This window comes from Acomys minous (genome assembly GCF_964271855.1).
Source record: "Acomys minous genome assembly, chromosome: 6".
Taxonomy (NCBI): Eukaryota; Metazoa; Chordata; class Mammalia; order Rodentia; family Muridae; genus Acomys; species Acomys minous.
In genome coordinates, this window is record NC_140487.1 from 10,432,331 (window position 1) to 10,457,702 (window position 25,372).

Genomic DNA, 25,372 nt, shown 5'->3' on the forward strand with positions numbered 1-25,372 from the left:
AAACTGTGTGTGTGTGTGTGTGTGTGTGTGTGTGTGTGTGTGTGTGTGCACACGTGTACTACAAATGATGGAGTTAGAGAAGTTATCAAAGCCCTTTGGAGGAACCCAGAAGATCATGACTGAGTCCCAGACTTTGGACATTCAGTTGTTTATAGTTGGAGTTTGGTTTTGCTTTGTTCAAATTTTGGCTGTCCTCTGGTTATTCCCTCTTGAAGTAAAAAAGTATTTAACTTAATTTTGATTTTACAGGAACCCACAGTTGAGAGGCTTAAAACTTTTTCAAGGGTCTTGGGGTTTGAATAACAATGAACTGTTAATGTGTTTGAATTTCTAAAGATGTAGGACTTTTTGTTATTTTTTTCAATACAGGGTTTCTCTGTGTATCCTTGGCTGTTCTGGTCTCACTGTGTAGACCAGGCTAGCCTTGAACTCACAGATATCCTCCTGCGTCTTCCTCACCGAGTGCCGGGATTACAGGTATGTGCCACCATGCCAGGAAATACATGGGACTTTTAAACTGATTTATGTTTTATAGTGTGAGTTTTATATTAACATACATTCTTGGAGATAAATTAGAAAGGAAAGGTTCTAATTGAAAAGGGATGTGTTTGTGTGTCAAATTGACAGCGGGTCAGTTGTGCTTGTTAGTTTTATGTCAACTTCATACAAGTCAACTGAGAGAAGGGAAGCTCAATTTAAAATGCTTCCATAAGATCCGACTGTAGCCTAGCCTGTAGAGCATTTTCTTTAATTAGTAGTTGATTGGGGAGGGCCCAGTGGTGCCACCTCTGGGTCAGTGGTCCTGGGTTCTATGAGAAAGCAGGCTGAGCAAGCCATGTGTGGAGCAAGCCAGTAAGTTGTGCTCCTCCATGGCCTCTGCGCAAGACCCTGCCCCCAGGTTTCTGCCATGTTTCAGTTCCTGTCCTGACTTCCGTCAATGATGAACAATGATATGGAAGCATAAGCCAAATAAACGCTTTCCTTCCTCCCCAAATTGCTTTGGTCATGTTGTTTTGTCACAGCAGTAGTAATGCTAGCAAAGGCAGGCAGCAGTGAAGACTTGAGGCAGTTACCAATATGGTGGTTTGTGAACATGAAAGTTGACATGGGCATTTGACAATGTAGACTGTAACAGGAGCTTCTTTCTTGGCCATTCATAAATAAGATGTAGCCCCTGTCTCTGCTGCCACTTAGCGTGCTATGTAAGTCTCTGAAAATCTGCTAGGATAGCAGCTGAGGACATGCTTTTTTTTTTTAATCTGGGAATAAAATATCTTCACAATACATCTGTAAAAAGTCTTTTTTCCCCTAAGCATATTTTTAATATATAGCATTTGTATCACCTTAAAAAAAAGTTTTCCATCCAGTCAGTTTGGTTGGGATTAAGAGTCCAAGAGGAGCAGTGCTCACTGCGGCCTCTGCTCCTCCTCTCCCCGCTGTCCTGCCCTCCTGTGCTGAGTCGTAAGCTTTTATATACCACAGTCCTGTTGAGAAATCCTATGGCATTTATCTTTGTGAGAAAGAAGAACTGAGACTTATTTTTAGACTCCTTGCTAAGGTAAGAAACCCTCATAAATCACCCTGTCAAGTCTTCCTCAACCCTTCACGTTGCCTTGGCAACTTTACAGGTATCCTGTTTTTGCTTTACAGTGCAGCCAGCTCCACGGGGAAGCTGAGCTGAACACATTCTTTCTTTTCTCAGCTGTGATCTAGGAAAGTATTGTTGGAGCATGCTGCATTAGTATGAATGACATAGCAATAGGTTTTTATGTCACCTTCTCCTTTGCTAGGGAAAGGTCATCTGATACCTTTTCCTGTCATCAGGAAGGACTGCTAATAATCCTAAGGGCAAGTGAGGTAAGACTTCAGATGGTGGGTTTCCTTTCACTTATAAATAGGAACTGTGAAGAACTGCATCCTGATGGAAAACCAAAGAAAAATGTGTATATTTCATATTCTTGGCTACTTATGATATGTTTTAATGTAAGTTGGAAGATGATTTCTAAAGTCAAATGTAAATACAGCAAAATTAAGTTTTTGATGCCTGGAACTTTGTATTCTCTCCTTCTTTTCTCTTCTCCCCCACCCCCACCCCTCTGTGGTGTGTGTGTGTGTGTGTGTGTGTGTGCGTGCATCTGTGCATGCGTGGGGGGGGTTCCAAAGTTCACATGTAGGGTGAGACACAGGTCAGGTAAGTTCAATGAGTATTTCTTTGATAAGCCAAGAATGTCTCAAATATTATAAGATACTAGGCCCAGATAGCAAGACATCGCTTATACAGAACCCTTAAAATTAATCCTTTGGGAAGAAAGGAAAGGGAGAAATGATATAATTATATTATAACCTCAAAATTAAAAGACAACTTTTTTAGAAAGAAATTAGTCACTTAGAATAAAGATTTACCCTACTATACTACAAGGACACTTTTCTTTTTAAAGCAATTTTACATGCAAATATTTTAAAATACATTGTGTATGTTTGGCTTTACTCTGTAACAGAATGTCTTTAATGTAATTCAGTCTTTCAGTAGTCACTCTACCAAAGTAGACACACAAACTGTGCTACTGTTAGCATGTAGCAATTTTTTCATAAATTGACTTTATTCGGAAATAAATTCTATTTCCCTTCAAAACTAAGTAATACAGCACAGAAGTACTCTTAAGTCTTTTCACAGTCTTTTTACCATTTGGTGTGCCAATCCAGTAGTAACTATTATTTTTCATTGTATGCCTGCTCTAATATGTTTTCTCTTCTTTATGATGTGCTATTAAAAATCTGTTGTAAATTCAAAGGTAGATAATCAGCTATGGTTCAATGAACTACATATGCCCAATGTGTATCAGGCACTGTGGATTGTACTGAGCACTCAAACATGTTTGAAATAAAATTCTTGTACTTAAGGAACTTTGGGTAATTTCGAGAAACAGACATGGGAACAATATAATAGGCTATTGTGAGTGCCGCTGAGGTACTATTTACTCAGCTCCGGCTAGAGTGGGAGAAAATGTCCATCAATGTGCTACTTTGAGAAAGCCTCAAAAATAGTGCTCCAAAGTACATGCACAAGAATCATGCAAAATAAGAGCTGTGATTGACAGCTAAAATTAAGGGGTCCTTGGTAATCCTTTGAGGCTCTTCTCTCTGTATTCTATGCATTGGCTTTTTAAAAAATATTCATTTAATGCTTATAGTCTGGGGAGTTGAAAAGGCTGCACTGCTGCATTCCTGACAGGCAGAGAATCACTGGGATGACTGAATCTTGTCCTCACAGGGCAGCGGTGAGGAGCGATAAGAAGAGCACTCGCAGATTTTCCTGTGCAGACATTGGAAGGTACCTATATTACAAGCCATGCAAACTGTGCAGGCACGTTCTAGCATCTTGAAAGAAACTTGGCTGCTGACTTCCCATTTTCCCTCCTTCGTTGAAATTACACAGAAAATATTATAGGGACATGGGTGGGTAAGCTTAGGAAAACTGTATGCTGCAAAGTTGAATATAGGCATTCATTACTTAATGTGCTAGAGAGACCTGCCTAACTGAAGGGTCACAATATTGGTAACAATCATCTGCTATAGCAAATAACTTAAATATAAAATTCACGGAAATAATAAGGCAAGAGGCACATTAACAAGAGTAGATAAAAACCCATCTGTACCCTGAAATACTTCCTGATAAATCATCTACATTTATTAATATATCTAATTCACTTAGTTACATAAATGGTACTTAGTTCATCAAACATAAGACACAGAACCAACACTGAGAGTAGTGTATATGGTATTATAATAATTAGATTGAGCCTATGCTTTTACAATTTTATTTTTGACAGTTTCATAAATGAATATAATGTTTTAATATACATGTCCCCTTTTATCTTTTTTCGTCCCATTGCCCCCCTTTTTCTTCCAAACTTGTCCCCCTCTAACTTTTATGCCTCTTTTACAGCCCTCCACACCTTTAGAGGAAAACCTGAGGTGCCCATGGGAAAAACCACAGGATAGTTATATACCAGCAGAAAGGCTCAGATAAAGTCTAGAGGGAGCCCATGTCTCCTCTAACTAGACTGATGAAAATATTGCTCCTTCCAGACTTTGAAAGAGTTTACCGCAAACATGAGATTAAAGTGGAGGGAAGGACTCTTAAGTGGATAAGAGAGTGTGCATGCACACATGACAGAAACCGGCTGCAGTAGAGAGGTAAAGGGAAAGAAAGGCCAGGTCAGGTGGACTTCTGTTGGCTGGTGGTGCTGGAGATGAAACCCAAAGCCTCACACACGCTACTCACAGGCTTTAGAACTGTGTCACATCAGACTCCAAAAGGCAATGTTTCATGTAGCACAGTAAAAAGAAGGTATTTACCATTGGTGAACTGAATGGCAGGGAAGACAGAGGTGCCTGGTGGAAACAGAGGAGCCAATAAAACTGGCGACTTTAAGAATTACTTTAGCTGGAGAGATGGCTCAGTGGTTAAGAGCACCATCTGCTCTTCCAAAGGTCCTGAGTTCAATTCCCAGCAACCACACGGTGGCTCACAACCATCTATAATGGAACCTGGTGCCCTCTTCTGGCCTGCAGGTAAACAAGCAGACAACGCTGCATACATAATAATAAAATAAATCTTAAAAAAAAAAAAAAAGAATTACTTTAGAGGCTGCTTCTGCAACGCGGACTAACACAACAGGAGTAAACTCAACAGATGTAGAGAGCTCTTGAGAATGTCAGGTAAAGAGTGAAAGTCTAGGCAACATGGTTGAAGTGAGACCAACATCACACTGCCAGTGAGGAGACAGTGAGTGGAGGGCTTTTGCACAGGAATGCAAGCAATGAGGCAGTCTGTGACAGGAGACTAAGTGGGAAGACAATTAGTACGCACTGGATTAAAGCCCCTGCTCCACTGTGGGAGCAATGAGCCCCTGGCAGAAATGAACTCTGCTTTATTCCCATACTACAGATTTAATTATTAGAAATGCGCCAACTGTTGTGAGTCTTCTCGTTATACATGTCTTTAAGAAAATTAAAGCACGGCAAAGGTGAAGAAGCCTTTCAACGGATTGGACTTTAAGCCTAGTAACTACACATATGTATATTCCCTTCTTTTTCTCTCTCTCTCTCTCTTTTTTTTCTCCTTTATTAATTTATTCTTGTTACATCTCAATGGTTATCCCATCCCTTGTATCCTCCCATTCTTCCCTCCCTCCCATTTTCCCCTTATTCCCCTCCCCTATGACTGTTCCTGAGGGGGATTACCTTCCCCTCTATATGTTCATAGGGTATCAAGTCTCTTCTTGGTAACCTGCTGTCCTTCCTCTGAGTGCCACCAGGTCTCCCCCTCCAGGGGACATGGTCAAAGGTGAGGCACCAGAGAATGTGAGAAAGTAATATCCCACTCTCCACTCTACTGTGGAGAGTATTCTGTCCATTGTCTAGATCTGGGTAGGGGTTTAAGGTTTACCGCCTGTATTGTCCTTGGCTGGTGCCTTAGTTTGAGTGGGACCCCTGTGCCCAAATCTGCCTATCATAATATTCTACTTGTAGGCTTCTAGGACCCTCTGGATCCTGCTATATTCCCTTCTTAACAGATGAGATTGTATGACCCCCCTGACACACACACACACACACACACACACACACACACACACATACACACACACTCCTTTCTGTCCCATTCTGCTCTTTGTGCTTTTTACTAGCTGATGACTTGATTTGTTTTTTAAAATTCCATGCCAACTCACAGGTAAATGGTTTGCTTCAAAGCAAGGTAACAGTTTTGGCCAAAGAAGCAACTGCGGGTACAACCAGACTTAATTCCAGGTTCCAGGTTTTCTTTTTTTTCTTTTTTTTTTCTTTTTTTTTTTTTTGTCTTTCTTTTCCTTCCTTTGTTCCTTCCTTCCTCCCTCCCTCCCTTCCTCATCTTTTCTTTCTTCTTTCTTTTTCTCTTCATTCTCTAAAATCTCAGTAACTGATTTACTTCTCCTTGGGGTAGTAACCTGCTCCCCCCAGGAAGAAGATCCATTGGAAGCTTATTGTGGACGATCCAGAGAATGATCTAGAATCACTATATTTTCTTCTGTGAATAGGTGAGTTTGTTAAGTAATAAGCTATGAGGGAAGGAAAAGAGAAAGAAACAACATCTAATTGGTACTTAAGTTATCCATCAGAAACTGGCCAAGGAAGTCCCTTTAAAGTACCACATGGAATCCCAGGCAGAGTCAAGTGTTCCCTTCAGTGAGGCTTCTAAGTAGACTGCAAATATCAGAAGGGTAAGTAGAAATAGACCCGGGAAGTCGAGGCCGTCTGCTGGACTTACTGGCTGAGCTTTATGCTGAGTTCATGCCTGAACTTTCCATGCCTAACCTTCCTACTTTTATAGTATTGGATTAAAACAAACAAAAACCGAGTAACATCTATTAGAAGTGGTTCACCTTCTAGTTATTCTCTGGGATCCAAGGTTTTGTTCACACTTGGGCTGTTTTGCTGTTCTCTGCCCTCTCTAGCACAGGGTCCAGCCCATGTCCAGGTATTAATGGGGCAACCCCATTTCCAGACCCAGCTTCTTACTGAGACCCAAAACATGCGACAATTTTCTGATGTAATTCTTATGTATATTGCAGAGCTGTCATAGCTACGTTCCTCTGGCTGACTGTATCTACAATCTAGGAGGAAGGAGCCACCAGGCCACAGGAGCTCAGCTGCTCGCCCTACCTGGTTGCTTGGAATAAGCCAGGAACTTCACTATTTCCAATTCTATTACTATATTTAGCTTTACCTTTGTAACAATAGCCAGTTTCTATTCCATGAGGCACCAGTCTCATGACTGGGAGTGTATCACCAAAGGTAAATCAAAAATGCACTGCTTTACATATGCTTTGAGTGAGAGGCAAAAAAAAAAAAAAAAAAAACTTGAAACACTGATATTTCCAAATGTCTATAAGCCAATTCCTTTAAAACAAATTTTTAAAAATCTACAAAAAATGCATCTAAATCCCCGATGCTCAACACTGTCTCAGATAGACATGTTCTCAGTGCCTGGGGTGACATTTTTCATTTTCATCTCTATTCTTGTTATCTCAAATGTTTTTCAGCCATTGCTATCTCTCACTGGAATATGACCTATTCATCTGTGACAAACAAAGCCACGTTGTGTATACTTAATGAGCACATGCCTGGAGCTGAAAACCCAGCCAGGTATTTTAGAGATGGGTAAGCAGTTGGTTAAAGCCCAAGGATAATGAAGCCACTCTTATTAAGTTGACTGTAGTAGTTAAGCTCATATCGAGAGATTCCGCAGCACAAACTCAGAGATGAAAGGGTATCGCCACGGGGACACGGAGGATAAAACATCACACCACTGTGAAAATCGCCCCCAGTGAAATCTTTTAAAACGGTAGGAGATTGACTAGAACCATACCAAAATAATAATAACTCTAAACAACCAAGTTACCTGTAAAAAAAGGAAAAAGAACTAAGCATGGGGTGTTATATTCTCTATAGTAAAAATACACTACAAAGCTATTATAATTAAAACAGTGCAGCTCAGACATAAAAACAGATATGCATTCCATCAGAAGAGAATAGAGATCTCAGAAGTAATTCCATATATCCACAGGCTACTGACTTTTACTGAGGACACAAACAATATTTACTGAGAAAAGGGTCTTTCCAATAAATGGTTTTGGTAGCAATGCATTATGATAAAAAAAAACATAAAACAAAACAAAAACCTCTTACATTCTAAGAGACTGGAACTTTTGACAGACTTCACAGCCAGAGTTAATAATAAACTCTGCAGTCACTTGAGAGTACTCTCCTACTGTGTACTCATCCTGTTTAACCCGCCTTCAAAAGAACAATTCAATGCCAACCTTCCTTGCCCTGCATGGCCCACATAATCAACTCTGACAGCCTACGCTAGTGCATAACTATACTCTTAACGTATGTACTCCTCCATGACCCTGGCCCAGAATAATGTAGGAGTGTTATGATAAGCATTTGCTGAAAATAGCAAACATAGGCTGAACATGGTCTTATAAAATGAATGTCCCCATAATTGTTGAATGCAACATACAGATATAGCTTGATAAACAATGATGTTTGTAAACTCTTTGCTATCTGGGTCATTTGGGCGTTACTTGGAGTCATTACTTAATTCCTTGTAAAATTCTATAAAGACACATGGTATAACAACAAACTAAAAAGCTTCTTCAAAACAAATGACCTCATTCTCGTGACACTAAGAAGGTAGATATCATAGTATTTCAGAGTGAAACCGAAGGTGGGGGTAGGAGGGAGGAGGGAGACCTGGGAACAGGTTGGCAAATAGGTCCTGAAATATAAAGCATAAACAGCTGATGGTATGCTGTTTCATATCGTTGCAGCTAAAATGTCACGGTACTACATAACCAAAAAATCTTAGGAGAAAGATCCTTATGAAAGGATGATAGCTACACACAACCCAATATGACCATTACCAATGATATACAAATATAGAAATATCACATGGGTTTCCCATGGATAAATAAACTATATGAGTTAAAATTCTAAAAACATTCAAAAACAAGAAAGTGTTGTTGTTATATTATTCAATTTTGGGGAGGTTTTTGGTTTGCTTTTGGGTTTGTTTGGTTTTTCAAGACAGGGTTTCTCTGTGTATCCCTGCTGCCTTGGAACTCAGATTGGCCTTCAACTCATGGAGATCTGCCTGCCTCTGCTTCCTGAGTGCTGGGATTAAAGAGTGCACCACCACCATCCTGTTAATTTTATTTTTAAGTGTGCATGCATGTGTGTGCAGGTACTCATGAAGTCCATAAGATCACATCACATCCTCAGGAGCTGGAGTTACAAGCAGTTGTGAAAAACTGACATGGATGCTAGAAACTGAACTTGGGTCCTCTACAAGAGCAGTATTTGTTAACTGCTGAGCTAGCCCTCCAGTGCCCTCACTCCCTTTTCTTAGTGCAGAAAATTTTAACCATTTTTTCTTCCTCTAGCTTCACCAAAAGAGAAAATGGAGAGTAACAGAGAGTGCTGCACGGGCTATTTTTCTAAGAGATAGCATGCAAATTAGCAAACGTAGTAGCTACCATACAAAATATTTAACATGACTAACAATGGTTTTTAAAAATGTCATCTTCAAAGTTATTCAGATTATTATCTACTAAATATACAATCCCAATTTGGTGGGGACCAAAAAGTTATCTTAGCAGAGCATAATTTTATTTTATTTTATTTTTTGTAATATACTTGTTTTATTTTAATTTTTTAGTTCCTTACTCATTCATCCATTTTGACTCTCACCCCTAATAGACAAATTATTTTACTTTTTTTTGTTTTTGTTTTTGTTTTTTTGTTTTTCGAGACAGGATTTCTCTGTGTAGCCTTGGCTGTCCTGGACTCACTTTGTAGACCAGGTTGGCCTCGAACTCACAGGGATCCGCCTGCCTCTGCCTCCCGAGTGCTGGGATTAAAGGCGTGCGCCACCACGCCCGGCTTTTATTTTACATTTTTATAAAGGAATCAGAACAATGTTTAGACAGATGAAAATTATAATAATACAAGATTCCAGGATTAGTATTTTTAATTAAGGTTTTATTTAAACATGAGTATATGTTCAGTTAAATATTTTCTTTTTATTATTTTTACATATACATTTATATTATTACACATATATACAATAAACTACCTACAGCAAGAAGAACCATGAAACAATCATGAATTATATAAATGTTATACTCATAGTGTTTTGGCTACTTGTATTTGGCAAACTTGAAGAAAACATTTTTTCTATCTTAGTGCATCTAAAATTCTGAATGTAAATCAATATCATATTTTATCTTTATCAATTTAAAACATATATTTAGACCTAAAAACATCTTGACCCCAAAACAACTAAGCTTAATTGTAAAACTAAACTATCTGGTCTTCAACCCCATCAGAGACTTGAAAAGGAATAAAATTAATTATCTGAGTAAACAGGAAGTATAGTTAGGCAGCTTCCAAAATGAGAACATGACAGAGACAGTTTGCTACCTGAATAGTCACCCAAAACTCTCTATAACATTGGAGCATCATGTTCAGCCTTCTGGCAAAATATATCTGACAGACATATTTGTGAGGCAGGAACTATTGAGGACTTGCTTATCCTGTCTTGGCAGAGTTTAGCCATCAAATCTGCCTGTATTCAAGCTTGCCCGTTTTTAGGCAGAATTCTATCTGTGGCAGAAACAAGAACATTTTGGCCAGTGGCTTGTTTGCCACATTTGAAGCCATCTCCATAATGAGGTTCATCAATGCTCATCATCTTCTTTGAGGCAGGCTGGGTGTTGCCAGAAGTTAACCTGTCTCATTGTCAATGAATCTTGAAAATAATAAAAACATCTTTAAATGCCATATTCTGTAGGTATCTGAGGTTTTTGAAGACATATTCTAACTAGCTTACCTTATCTATCTTTAGAATCATATCTGTTGCACCTAAGATGTATATTCTTGTGATAAAAATAGACTAGTAATTGAAGTAACCATGATTTGATCAACTAACAACTAACTTGTATAACTTACCTATCCTAAACAGCCTGCAATGTCACTTTCAAAGTATTGGAGGTAAAACTTCTATTATAGTTGAGTTGTATGGGTAAAATACTTCACATTAGAGTAAATATATACACATATATAGTGCATATGAAGAATAATCTTAAGATTTGAATTCTATATCAACATGTCAAATTTAAACTTATTTTGCATCAATACACAAAATTCTATACCAGTGAACTAAAAATAACCTTGTGAGTAACAATTAAGGCATTAAGTTGAGGAGTAGATTCAATAATCTTTTTGTCCTATCATCCCTATATATTTCTTTATTCCCCCTTCTTTCTTTTCAACCACTCCAAACCTAAGAAAGATAAAGAAAAAGAGAGACATCCTGAGACCAACCTTGTTTTCTGCCTAAATAAGACCAATAATAACTTATAACTAACTCTCAATGAAAATAAACATCTATAGCTCAAGAAAACAACCAAAAACCTACCCAAACCCCCTTATGGGAAACAAAGCATAATTTTAAATTGCTTCCATCTATCACAAACACAAAATCTAGAGAAAAGATCTGGCTGATGTTTATTGACAATCTACTGAATGGCATCATGTGTCAAACATTGTTTACATGTTTTAGTTATAGTTTTTGTCATTTGACCCCAATACAGCCCAGCTAAAGTTAGTGTTACACACACTTTAAAAGAATAAAAACTGAGTTTACCAAGTTCAGTGACTCACCAAGGGCATGCAGCTATTGGACTGCTGAAACTTGATTTAAATATGGCTCTCCTGACCCAAAGCCTGCACTATTTTTCCTTGGACATGTCTTTCTTCTGAGAAACTGACAGTATGTCTGAAGAGACAAAAGAAGGTAAAGTGTCCAAGTTTCAGTCCTGCTCTTCTGACATGATGCCCTGTTGTTCTGAGGCCAGGCTCTTCTTGAGCATGGGAGCCTCTGGGTCTGAGAACAAGGGGATGCCTCAGTATGGACCACTCAGGCCCTAAGTGGCCTCATCCTGAGCTGATCACAGCCATTTTACACACTCAAGCTAAGTGACCCTGACCCTCCCGCAAGCCATCGTTAGCACTAAAGCTGATGTCTGCACACTCAGGTGCCCTCCTCCTATTCTGCTCTTATTCATTTATCTTACTATATGCCAGGATAAAGATGTAAAGACTCATATGGAGACAGCACTAATGATCAGGACATGCATACGGGCACTGCAAGATCCAGCTCCTTTCTCTCATTCTCGGCTAGGTATCACTCATGTTTTTAATTTAATATCATTTTGTCACCATGTTCTAATGTCAAATATTCTCTGAAAATATTATTTTGATAATAATGTTTCTCTTTAAATATTTTGTCTAATTTGTATAAACATTTGCACTATTGGAAGTTTGGGTGGATGCAAACTTTTCTATATTGAGAATACCTGAAGCATCAAACTGAAAATTAGCTCTGGCTAGCATACTAGTTTTCATGCTTATTTTCTTTATAGTTTGGTCTCTGGGTAATGCCTGGTACATGCAGCTTGTCTGTTTCTCCTGCTGGAATGTCACTCAGCTCTAAAAACTCTCCTCTAATATGCACTGGCCTTTTGCCTGCAAATGTGTCTGCATAAGTGTGTCAGATCCTCTGCAACTGGAGCTACAGATAGGTGTGAGCAGCCACATGGGTGCTGGGAATTGAACCCAGGGCCTCTAGAAGAGGGTGCTCTTAACCACTGAGCCATCTCTCCAGGCTCTATTTACAGAATTTTAAGAGTATTTTCTATGTAAGAACTAGAGTGACCTTTTTTTTTTTTTTTAGAGAAAACTGCTACATACAATTTGCTCTAAAGAATAACTTGGTGCAATTTTCTTTTCTACCTGCTAGTTGTTGTTGATGGAGAAAATATAAGAGACACTGAGTGTTCAGCTACGCAAAATAATAATATTAACCATTACACTAAATACACTTAATTGTTTAGTGTCCTAGGCAACTGCATAGCCAAGAAGGACGGAAAGTGCATGCAAAAATCATAAATACTGTTCAGTAAGGACATAAGTGGGCAGACACATCACAGGACATGGTACAACTATGGCTTAAATATCTTCAAAAAATGAAAAGCAAACAGACACAAAACATGTACAGTATTTAAAGGATATTTCTCAGGCTTCATGATAGGCAAAACCAGTTTTAGAAAGATGGGAATATAAGACAGACCCACACCTGGAGAAAAAATTAAATAAGAACCTCGTTGCTGCAAAGAAATGTTCAGGAAAACTCCAAGTTGAAGGATGCTGGAGGAAAGTGTGGCTTTGTTTGCTTCTTTTGTTTGCTCTCCTGTTCTAATTTTTTAAAATTTATATGTGAATGAGTGCTATGCCTGCATGTATTTATGTGTTTCATGTACATGCCTGGTACTTGTGTTCAGAAGAAGGCCTTGGGCCCTCTGGAAATGAAGTGGTTGTAAGCCACCATGTGGTTGCTGGAAACTGAACCTGGGTCCTCTGGAAAGGCAGCAAGTGCTCTTAACAACTGAGCTGTCTCTCCAGCCCTGGGGGCTGCATTCAAACCTAAAGCTGTGCATGGAATGGACTTGTTCTTCTGTCACAGCACCAATATCCTGTGCCTTTCATCTTTCAATTTGTTCTTTCTCTCTTCCTTTCTATTCCTGCTTATAGAGTAGAATTGTACCTGTCTCCTTCTTCCTCTGAGTTCTTTAGACACCATTACTATGAATGACACTGTACAACATGGATGGACACAGCCAAATGACAGAAGATAGGAACCTGCTGTCCTAAAGCCAGCCATTATGGGGGAGAGGACAGCCTGACATCCATTTGCTCCTATCAGATCTCATCAAAGAAAGAACATATAGTGTGCTTCTCTCCCTATCATACTAGAAAACAAAGTATAGTCTGAATTAGAAAAATTTTTATAAATGTAATTCATAAATGGCCAAAATTTTCAATGACCCTAACATTTTGTTATGGCCCACAAATAATGCTAGGAATGGCAGCAATACTTGTAGGAACTTCATGAAACACCCACTAATGGGTTTAATACTTTCTATGCATTGTCTTGATATTTAAATAACAAATTTAAACAAATGTCATTACCCTGCCCATTTTTACAGACAAGCATAGTAAAGTCCCAGCCACTTATTGTTCAAAGGCACACAGCGGGGAGGGAACAGACCCAGCATATAAATATAAGGAAATTCTCTATGAAGGCTGAATCCCAACCAGTGTTCTGAGATTTCCTCCCACTGGGTCCCTGATCTGAGATTTCCTCCCACTGGGTCCCTGATCTGAGATTTCCTCCCACTGGGTCCCTGATCTGAGATTTCCTCCCACTGGATCCTGATCTGAGATTTCCTCCCACTGGGTCCCTGATCTGAGATTTCCTCCCACTGGGTCCCTGATCTGAGATTTCCTCCCACTGGATCCTGATCTGAGATTTCCTCCCACTGGGTCCCTGATCTGAGATTTCCTCCCACGGGATCCTGATCTGAGATTTCCTCCCACGGGATCCTGATCTGAGATTTCCTCCCACTGGATTCCTGCCTGTGGCTTCTTCATCAGGTGAAGTCCAAAGCAGGTCTCATCCTAGATGCCCAGAAATGCTGCACACAAACATGTCATCACATATATCTACTAAGATCATCCCTGTCACTACCAAGAAGAGACTTTATACCCTATGATCATATATAGAAGGAGGAGGTCCCCCTCAGTCACAGTCATAGGGGAGGGAAGTAGGGTGAAAGTGGGAGGGAGGAGGGATGGGAGGATAGAAGGGATGGGATAACAACTGAGATGTAATATGAATGAATTAATAAATAAATAATGTTTTTTAAAAACCAAAAGGTTTATCTTCACATCCTCAGTGATTTCTCTGTAACTGAGGGAGATACACAATAAAATAAAATTAGTAAAAAAAAATCATCCCTGTCCACCTGCCCTACATTTTGTGTCCAATATCCTTTGTCTTACCTGGACAACCACATCTCTAACCTCCCTTCCATAAGACACAGTTTAGCATATGGCCTTAGACACTGCGCTCCACCACCACTCTGACTGCCTTTCTGAGAACTACTGGATTCCAGATTATAGACTACTGACAAAGGTGCTACATGGGAAATTAATGACCAGAGATTATATCATCATAGATCGTTTTCCTAAGGATTAGAAAGATCAATTTAATGCGTAATCATAGAGCAGAAAGCACAACTTCTGCTGCTGAAGTTAGAATCACAAACTCAAGCATTTAGATATCAATTTTTCTTTCTTGCAGTCCTGGTGATTGAATCCAGAGCATAGCACATTGAAGCAAGTATTATATCATTGGCCTTGTCCTGTCTCAAGTATTTGGATACATGATGTTTTATCTAATGGCTATAGTCTCTACATGTGTTATTAATAATCCATCAGCCTCCTTTTTCCCTAATTATCATATTTATTATTAATAGTATTACTAATTAATAAAGAGAAGACAGAAACAGAGACTGCAAGCCCATAAAGTTGAAACCTAAGCTAACCTCATGATGCTGCCTCTGTTTGCTTACAAGGAGAGCTCAGCACCTGGCCTAGGCTTTGTGCTCTGACAAAACAGGGAATAATTCCTATTGTTTTCTCAGAACACTGGTTGGGACTCTTCTTTGTGAATTGAGGGAATGTACACGGTTGTGTGTTATATAACAGAGAGAATTATACAAGATACAACTTGTAAAATATATACTTTATAACTATATTATTTGCAAAAAAATTCCAAGTATAATAGTATTAATCTGTAACAGCAGTGGTTACTCCCCTATTCCTATACTTGTTCGATTCCTCCTTGGTTTTACGAAAACACCAAAAACAGATGGCATTCAATAAATAGCTGATCAATTCCTAACTTATAAACAATGCTAAAACATACCCTTTGTCTTACTTACTTTTCTATTGCTGTGACAAAAAAAAAGACTAAAACAACTTATAAAATAACATATTTAGTTGGGTTTGATGTTTCAGAGGGTGTCTTAGTCACTTTTCTATTGCTGTGACGAGACACCATGACCAAAGCAACCTATAGAAGGAAAAGTTTACTGGGGACTTACAGTTTCAGAGGGTGAGTTCATGACCATCATGACAGGGAACATGGCAGTGGGCAGGTATGGCTCAGGAACAGTAGCTAAGAGCTTATATCTTTATCGACAGGTATGAGGCAGAGAAGTTAACTGGGCTATAAACCTTAAAGCTCACCCCCAATGACACGCCTCCTCCAACAAAGCCACACCTCCTAATCCTTCCCAAACACTTCCATCAACTGGGAACCAAGCATTCAAACATGTGAGTCCATGAGGGCCATTCTCATTCATACTACTGCAGTGGGTGGTTTAAAACAGTGACAGAAATAACTGAGAGCTCACATCTTAATCCACACCTAAGAGGCAGAAAGAGAATACCAGGAATCTTGCAGGAATCTTTTGAAATCTCAAAACCTATCCCCAGTCCCACACCATTTCCAATAAAATTACTCCCTCCCAATCCTTCCCAAATAATTCCGGCAATTGGAGGCAACGTATTCAAACAAATGAGCTTATGGGGCCAACTCATGAAAACTACCATACTCTGTCACTATAAACATGGCATCATAAGCATAATAAGCAGTCGAAAAGATCAGTCTTCACTGGTGTGATGGTTTGAATAGGCATGGTCTCACAGACGCATGTGTTTGAATGGGTGGCCCATAGGGAGTGGCACTAATAGCAAGTGTGGCCTTGTTGGAGGAAGAGTGTCACTGTGGGGGTGGGCTTTGAAGACTTACACATGCTCAAGCTAAGCCCAGCATGGAATACAGTCCCCTTTTGCTGCCTACGCATCAAAATGTAGAACTCTCAGCTCCTTCTCCAGTACGATGTTTGCCTGGATGCTGCCATGCTTGCCACCATGATGATAATGGACTTTTTTTTTTTAAGTATAAGACTTTCTGACTTAGATTTATCTATCCTTATCAGTGAGAAGATGAATGAGATGAATAAAATTTCTGTTATGTGTGCCAAGTAACATTTTAAAATTTTCTATAAAAATATTGCTGTCTAAAGGAAATAGTCAATATCCCAGAAAAAGGTTAGTAAGTTGTACAGATAGGCCTAAACATTTCCTGAATCCAAACCATTAAAAAGGTAAATAATAAGGAGGATTTAAATTCAAACACTCGGGTGTGCCTCCTATACATGATCATCCTGCATGCAATACATTTGAGTAGAAATAGCAAGGGTTCCTAGGACCATGTCAGGACCTGTTATGAACTAAGTAAAAAGTAGTGAGTAAAGCTACTTACACTTATAAAATTGTAAGTTCATTCCAATCATATAATTATTTTATCAATATTTGAGATAATGTTCTTTCATATTTTTCAAGTTATGGAGATGTTTTCCTATTATTTTGGAACACCGTAACTAATTTATTTTTCCCTGCTAGAGACATTGATCCTTTCTTTCCAATAGCATTGACATATACTCTGGGGATTTCAGAACCCTGTGCTTCGGTCCATTTTTCACTCTGTGTTTAGTTTGGGGACAATATTCTGAACAGTTCTGAATAATACATGGTCAGAAAAACTCAGTGCGATAAATAGGGACCATATGAAAACATGCTTACACAGATACAGCACTTTACTAAATCCAGAAGGTTTAGTGCTAGAATATCCACCTGCCTAAAATAAAGCCTAAAATTTGGGGCTCTAAATTTCATTTACTAAAATCACACTATAAATCTGACGAAATCTTGCTCATCTACTTTTCAACTTTGTGAACGGAATGCACCAAGAACCCTTCTGCTGTTCTTTGACGACCTCTACACCCTAAGAGTTCATTTTAAGGAGAAAGCAGTGGGAATGTGCACATACCTATCTCCAGTGTTCACAGACCACAACTATACATGCACTACCTGTACAAACTAAATAAAAACTCTCAAAGAAACCAAAGAGGTGAGTATCCAGCATAAGTCACTTTCTAAAGCAAGGAGGTAGAGAAAGTTTTACAAGAACACTTAAACTTAGTTTAAACAAAGACAATTAAAAAATAATCTAACAGAGCAAACAAACAACAATGGTGAGAAAAAAAGACCTTCCTGGGCTTTCTAGAACTAAAGAGAAAAGTAGCATATGTGTCTCTATGTGCCTGAATCTCAACTTTAGAAAGATGGAACTGAACGCTGAGCCATTCTAACATTTACAGACACAGTCACACTCTTCCAGAGTCCTTGGTCTCAATATATTTAGTACGACTAATGGATGCCCCAGAGATCTATTCAGGAACCTAAACTGTGCCCCAGCGCCAGAGAAAGAACTACTTACGAAGCCAGCACCTGATTTAATATGCACAGAGTGCACTGAGCAGTGTCACCCACCCAAGCAAGGTCCCCTTCCTTCAGTGCTACTGGGGGCTGTGTCATGACTTCACTACTGAGAGCTACAGCTAATTACAAGGCACATGAAATGCTAAGGGAGAATTCACTCTAGACAATTAACAGACCGGACATCCATTGTCTTGGAGTGTTCTGCGTATGCTAATTCCAGCCTCGTCATCCATAGAAGCATCCGTGCAACCATGACTCTTTTTGTTCTCTTCTCTTTCAAGCTTCATAATAGCACGAGTGACCCTGACGTGGAGCATCCTGCTCACACCACATAGCTGCCATTCATCTCCATCCAGCTGGGCGGGAATTTCTGTCTCACTCTGAGCTTTAAGTAGCATTGTTCAGTGCAAGTTGCTGTGAGTTAGTAGAGTGGTAACAGCATAATAATTCAAGGAGGAAGAGAGTAGCACAGTGGCACAGGTTCACGATGCTCACACGTGAACAGTCAGGGGGAACAGCAAATCTGGAGCTGTATCCCTCCCCCCCCCCCCCCCCCGCGAGGCTGGACTATCACAGCTGAGCCATCACTTCGGTAGAAACATGACCGTAGTCCCTATGGCTCTTCTACTCTACTGTTAGGCTGTGGAGGTGCCCAGCTGTATTTTTTTTTCTTCCTTTCTGTGGTAATAGAGAATGAACCTAGCATCTGAGCACCCAACCACTGAGCTACAGTCCTAGTCCTCTTTTTATTTTTATCCTAAGATGGCATCTCAATAAGCTGTTTAGGCTGCCCTTGAACTCACTGTGTTACCTGAACTGGCTTTAAGCCACCAGCCTCGGCCTCCCAGGTACCTGGGATTACAAACCTGTGACACCAAGCCCGATTTCCAGTTATATGTTTTCAACATTATAAAGCTACAAAGTAAGCTTCAAATTCTATGCCAATGCCGTGTAAAACTGCTGCATACACACAGCTGCCGCGAGGAGTTCTTTGTTCTGCCTTCCACCCCTTAGTCATGTGGCATTTCTTTCCTAAAAAGAAATGGACAAGGTTGATTTTCTCCTGGGTCAATCATTTCATATGTCTTGGTCGGGTTTTCTCATTTAAAAAAAAAAAAGTTGAAAGATTCAGAGTGAGAAGTTCTTTTCAGCCCTACAATAAATAAATCAGCACAGAAATTAAACTAATAGTTTACAACTTTGTGTAACCTCTTTAAAAATGTTTTTAAAACCAGTATTTTTCACAATCCACACTGTGACACTCCCTCTCAGAGATTACGAAGTGCAAAAGCCTGATAGCCTATGAATTTATTTCAGATTTGCTTAAAAAAGAAACAAGCACACAAGCTACCTACAGTAGCAATTATTATTTTGGCTGCATATTAACTGCTCCTACGTTGTTAAACACATGGCAATCACCTATAGAGCCTTTATGGCTGGTACCGCAACGCCTGGGCTGCAGCATGCTCACAGCACTATAAACGCCGCTGTGCTGCAGGCTCCTTGGAAGGCATGTCCTTTCTGGTTTAAGGCAGTCCCTTGGGATCCTGAATAAATTCACACATCAGCCGCAGCTAGTCATGAATGTGCAGCTGATGCTTCCACATTTCTCAAAGAAAGTTACAGAAAAGTGAGACAATGCTTGTAAGTTTCTCAGAATTCTTAAAAGAAAACCCGAGGAGAGTTGGGAGTGTTTATACACATAAGAGATAAGCTAATTTCTGGATAGGCATCTTGATTAGTTACCTAGTGAACGATAATTTGGGCAAGAGAGGTCAATTTCCAGTTTGCTACCAATTTATCAAGACTAGTCTTGTTTCTTTGTCTCATGACCTAACTCACAGAGAGGTGTTGAGATCCTCACGGCCCTGTACTGTATGCAGTGTGGCTCTGGAACATTCTAGGACAGGGAAATGAGATGACGGGAGCCGGTTCCCCAGCTCCTCACCCTGCAGACAAGCTTGCGACTGAGGACGTGAAGGCGCACCAAGTAGCAGGAGTGCAAACGCCACAGGTGACAGCCTGCTGCTCCCAGGTTTCCAAGGCTGCAGGGGGAGCTGGCTGCGCAGGAGTCTAAACTTCTCAGGCTTCTAATGAGCTTAAGTATCTTAAGCTGGGATCGAAGAAACACGTAAGCCTGACTCCCGTTTCATGTCTCTCACCCACTTAGAACTCTATTCCTGTAGGTCTGACTTCTGCCACAGGACAAAGCAAATCACATCAGCATGATGAATTCAGTAGTCTACAACACATGCTCAAAATAAAAAATTATAAGCCTTGAACTATGGGGCATGAATTTAAACAGCATGGAGGACACTAATCATAAGCATAATTTTCTATCAAAAGGTATATTTTATAGATTTATGGTATTTTAGGTAATTCTTTCCATCTTTATTTTTCACAACAACAATTATTCTGATCTGATCTCACCCTCATCTCCCAGGAAGAATTCTAACTGTTCAGTTTCTTGGAATTAAAGTAAAGAAAATTAGCTAGTTTTACTAAAAGGTAATAAATTCACTTGTAAACCAAACTGTGAGGTCTTCTTACAAGCTCACTCATCAGCAACATTGATTAATTTGAAATCAATCTATAGGGCTGTGACTCGATGCTGAGAAGTGTACAAAGAGCAGTGTTAGTCACAGCTCCCTTCCTTATTGGCGAACAGGCCCATCAGCTCACTCTGGAGCTGCACCTAAGCAGCTCTATGTTGCCCAAGGCTGGCTTCCCGAACTTTACCTGACAGCATGACAAAGATTTAAGCAGTTCATCTCTCAACATCTTATTAATACGAACTTTATTATCTTGCTGTATTATTTCCAGCCACACTGTATCAAAGGAGTCTAATATCAGGTCCCAAAAAAACTTGAGACAGATGGCTAAGTGTGGTGCCTGTTAGCATATCAAACAAAGTGTGTGCTAACCTTCATGACCACCCAGTCCCTGTGGCTCCTCTCACCCTGTCCTCTACCCTAACTGTCTCCAGCTCAGGGGCTTCCAGTCCCCCAGCCTCTCATTCCTATATAACCTTGCCCTTTCAGCCATGAGCTCTCTTGGCTCCTGGTCCCCTCTCTTGGCCCTTTCTCTTTACTCTCCCTTGTGTTCTCTCCTTTCCCTGACCCTCTCTCCTCTTTCGGCTAGGTTTCTCTTCCTGCTCTGGACTCTTCCAGATGCCCTTTGGCTGTGCTCTCCCTCATGCCTACAATCAAAACCTTGCCCTCAACCATACCTTGGAGTGGTCATGTCCTCACTTTATACACTATGTACTATTCAGGCCTAGGCACTCACAGATATATTTAAATTTTGCATTCTTTTTGTCAAACTTGCTCATAGTGTGTTTACAAACTTGGGGGTCTGGACAGTCTGGATTGGTTTACTTCCCCCAGTACCAGAATGTGGGGGAGGTGTACAGAAAGGGTTAAGTACCTTGCTGATTTCTTTCTTTCATCATTGGTTCCTTTGCTTCCTCTCCCAGCAGTCACTCCAGTCTCCTGCTTTCCCCCCACCCCTTTCCAGAAACTGAAGGCTGGCCCGTTTCCTGCAGGCTACTAGGGAGCAGGCCCAGACTTCTCCAGCTGTGAGTCTGCAAATGCTAGTTCACATGGTTCCCTCTCCTTGTCTCAGCCTCCCTCTTCTGCGTTTTCTGCGTGTTCTGACTACACCTCAGGTCGGCATACTATTTGGGACTCTGGGTCTGACCTGACTGACACATTGACCTTCATCTGCATGGAAGCTGGACTAGCAGAAGTGGCTGTGTTTCGTTCCCAACCCCGGCTCCCACCCACTAGCCTTGTCCTACTAAGAAGAATTAGCTCTGCTTGAAGAGATCCCAGAAGTGACAAATCAGTCTCAATACATGGTAGTTATCAGCGTTGGCTCCCAAGCCTAGAGTAGGCTGTCAATGGGACTTTGCATTGAAAGCCACGCCCAAGCAAAGGTAATGTTCCACGTTTAGTTTTAAAATCTTAATTCTCAAATGAGATAGCTAGAAAAAAAGTAGTCAAGAGTAAATAAATGCAAATTAAAAGTTTGCTAATAGAAAACAACACTAAGTATAAGACATGATTTTGGAGGTACCTGGCATTTATTAAATTACCAAGTAGATCATGACTAATTTAACTTGGTTTTCTATTAGCTGAAATTAGTGAAAATACTTACTTGTTATAACATAGGTCATTTCTCACAGTTATTTTTGTGGCCAGTAAATATTAATTATATAGAACAGTGGGCCTCACTGCTGCATTTTCAAATGTATAAAATATACTTTGATTGCATCGACCCTGTTACCCTGCACATATTCACTTTCTTTAGTAGCTCTGCTTCCATATAGATTTCAAATCTAATCAATTTTCTTGCTATTTCCTCTATTCCAGAATCGCTGGGTAAACCATTTGGAGGATCACAATGACACCAGCTGAAATGCCTCAAAACAGACCTTCAGTACTAGCTGATCTATAACACATTTTGAAGAATGCATTAATATGAATATGCTTTTCTCTCATTGAATCCATCTGATTGTACCAAATTATTATTCCTCTAGGAAACATGAATTTGAGTGAGAATTGTTTATGTTGTCTAGATATTAATACACATATTCTTATTCTAAAAATAGGATGCCATGTATCAAACAGATAGGTAATACCAATATTCTAGACTTTAAAAAGTTGTAGTAGATTTTAAAAACACAAAATATGAAATAACCGGGTTTTTTTTTTAGTTGTGCTTAGATATCTGGCATGAAGCATTTGGTAGCCTAAAAGCAAACTGCAGCTTCCTGAGGCCAAGCACCACCTAGTCAGGCACAACATGCCCATGCAAGGTGGTCCTCTTCCATTGCACGGGGCCCTTTCTCTTCCACATGCCTCAGAAGATCTGCATCAGAAAGCTAGTCCTGGCACTGGGCTCTGGGTGCTCACTCTTCCCCAGCTGCCCTCTGTCCACACCCTCTAAAATCACAGTTACTGAAACGAAAGGCAAAATAGCATATTAAATAATAGAATGAGTGTGCAAGGCAAAGGCATGCTCTGTGCACTGTACTATAAGCCAAGCAGCCATCAGTATTTGGCTCTACTTCTTTTGACAGAACCACGCAATCAGAGCTAGTCCATCTCAGGTCTCCATACAGAGGAAAAGTTAACAATAGTGAAATTCCAGCTCTGTCTCTCACAGGCCTTCATTTTTCTAATTGTGTAACAACTGGGTTCTCTGCTCCGCAAGACAGAGAGCATTGTTAAATTACTAAAAATCGATCTGAATCGCATTAACTAAGGCATGTGGTACTGTGAGTAGGTGGTGGTTAATTACAAAAATACAGGATGAAATATTTTGGGAGAAAGTTAAAATCACTTTTAGTAGTAGCTTCTGGTTAATTTTTAAGCATCCTACAGTGTGCTTCAGTAAGTGGGTACAGGTAACTGAACCGGAAACATGTAGTTCCCTATGGGAGCCATAGGCATAGGAAGAAAAGAGGAAAGAGAAATTGAAAGAGGAAAAAGGGGAAAAGAACAGGAAAGCAAGTCAAAAAGGTAAGGGGCACAGCACAGTAACTTAACTGTGACCAGTGTTATAAACTCTGAAGTAGACAATATATGATGTTGCCTTTTACAGTTTATAGATAAATTAGGTTTCCAAAGAAGACTGAAATATCAGATTGGCCAAATCTTACCATATAGCTCTTTTTTAAAAGAAGAAAGAATAAGATAGCTTTACCAGCATTAAGGAATGTTTTGGCAAATACATCCCAAATTAGCTATACCAACTCAACCAATACAGCTAAACAGTATTGAATGAAACATCACTGTGATCACTTAATAGCCTTGAAGAGAAGCCTCCTTGCCTATGTATGTGGAGAGGTTATCAACTGAATATCTGTGTCAGACTTTAAAAAAAAATAATCTCCTTGACCAATCAAACCAGGCTCCTCTCCCCAGCAAGGGCTCAACATCTGGATTGCTTGTTAATTTTTTCATCTTTCAGTCTTGACAAGGGTCTAGTTAAACCATATTAACAACAACCTTACACTGCTCTCAATTTCTTTTGCTGTAAATTTCCACTTCTCCTTATTCAAATTTGAAATTAGTTCTTTCCCAGGGTCTCTGTGCCCCTTCTGGAGCAGTTCTGAATGAAACTCTTTTTACTACTGAAGTACAATCAGCTGCACTCTCAGTCTTTGTGGTACTCTTGAAAATGAAAATGTGCAAGTTCTTCTAATGTTAAAAACAAAACAACAACAACAACAAAAGGACTGACTGCAGAAACAGTTGAGTTGACGTGGTTGTTGGAAAGAGGATGTCTCCCATAGGATCGTGTATTTGAATATTTGGTCACCGGATGGATGGTAGCACTGTGTGGGGGAGGTTTAGGAAGCGTGGCCTTATTGGAGGAAGTTTGAAAGTCTACAGATTCAGTTCACACTGGTTCCAGTTCACTCTTTGTACTTTGTGTTCAGGGCTCACACTGTGAGGTTTGAGCATCCTGCTCCAGCCACCATGCTTGCCTTCTGCCTTATGGGCTCTGACTTCCTGGAACCATAAGCTCAGGTAAATTTTGTCTTCCATGAGTTGCATTTGTCGTGGTGTTTCACCACAGCCACAGAGAAGTATTAATATAATTGCTTAAGTGCTCGCTGCATATGCCTGAGGACGCAGGTTACAGTCTCATCACCCACATTTAATTCAGGCACAGAGGTGTGGGCTTGAAATCTTAGGGTTGGGGAGGTGGAGGCAAGAGGTGCCCAGGGACGGTGCTGAACAACTTATCTAGCCAAATCTGCCAGCTCAGCGAAAGACCCTGATTCAAAAAAACACAATGGAGAGTTATTGAAGAAGACACAGGATATTGACCTCTGACCTCTACATGCATCCTTAGACACGTGCATATATACAAACATGTACACATACGTACAAGCACACACATACATATATATTAGAAATAAAGTTACCTTATGACCCATCAATTCCACTACTTGTTATAAACCCACAAAAACCTAAAAATATGTCAACACACAAGTTTGTGCAAAAACATTCAGAGAATATTTTCATTAAACAGAGTAGAAGCAACTCAAGTAGTCATTGGTTGATGAGTAGAGAAATAAAACGTGATACACATTTTCAAAAGTCAGCAATAAAAAGCAGCAGCGCACCAGTACATGCTGCAATGCAGATGGACCTTGAAAATATTACACTAAATAAAAGGGGTTGCCATGCATGGTATGGTTAAGTTTATATAAAATTTCCAGGAAAAAAATCCACAGACATATGAAGAAGATTGGTGGTTTCCAGGGAATGCAACCAAATGGGATGAAAAGTGACTGCTCATGGGTGTAGGGTTTCTCTTGGAGTGATGAAAATATTCTAAATTTAGACAATGATGACAGCTGCACAAGTCCGTGAACAAACTGAAAACCACTGACTTGAACATCATAGTCTGTAGTTTTGTTGCATGTGAATTGTATTTTAATATATCTACTATTTTAAAAGTCATCGGTATAGGTTCCTTTGCTAAATACATATTT

At 39.8% G+C, this 25,372-nt stretch overlaps 1 protein-coding gene across 12 annotated transcripts in view; it reads right to left on the minus strand.

The window, feature by feature from the left end:
• ST7 (suppression of tumorigenicity 7) overlaps positions 1-25,372 on the minus strand; it is a 233,115-nt gene that overhangs the window by 110,741 nt on the left and 97,002 nt on the right. Inside the window, exon 1 of one of the 12 annotated variants that reach the window (XM_084785751.1) lies at positions 11,269-11,290. The exons of the other annotated variants lie outside the window; for them this stretch is intronic. The gene's annotated coding sequence lies outside the window, so the exon portion shown is untranslated. Of the gene's footprint in view, positions 1-11,268; positions 11,291-25,372 lie in introns of those variants that run through there. 12 annotated transcript variants of the gene reach the window in all.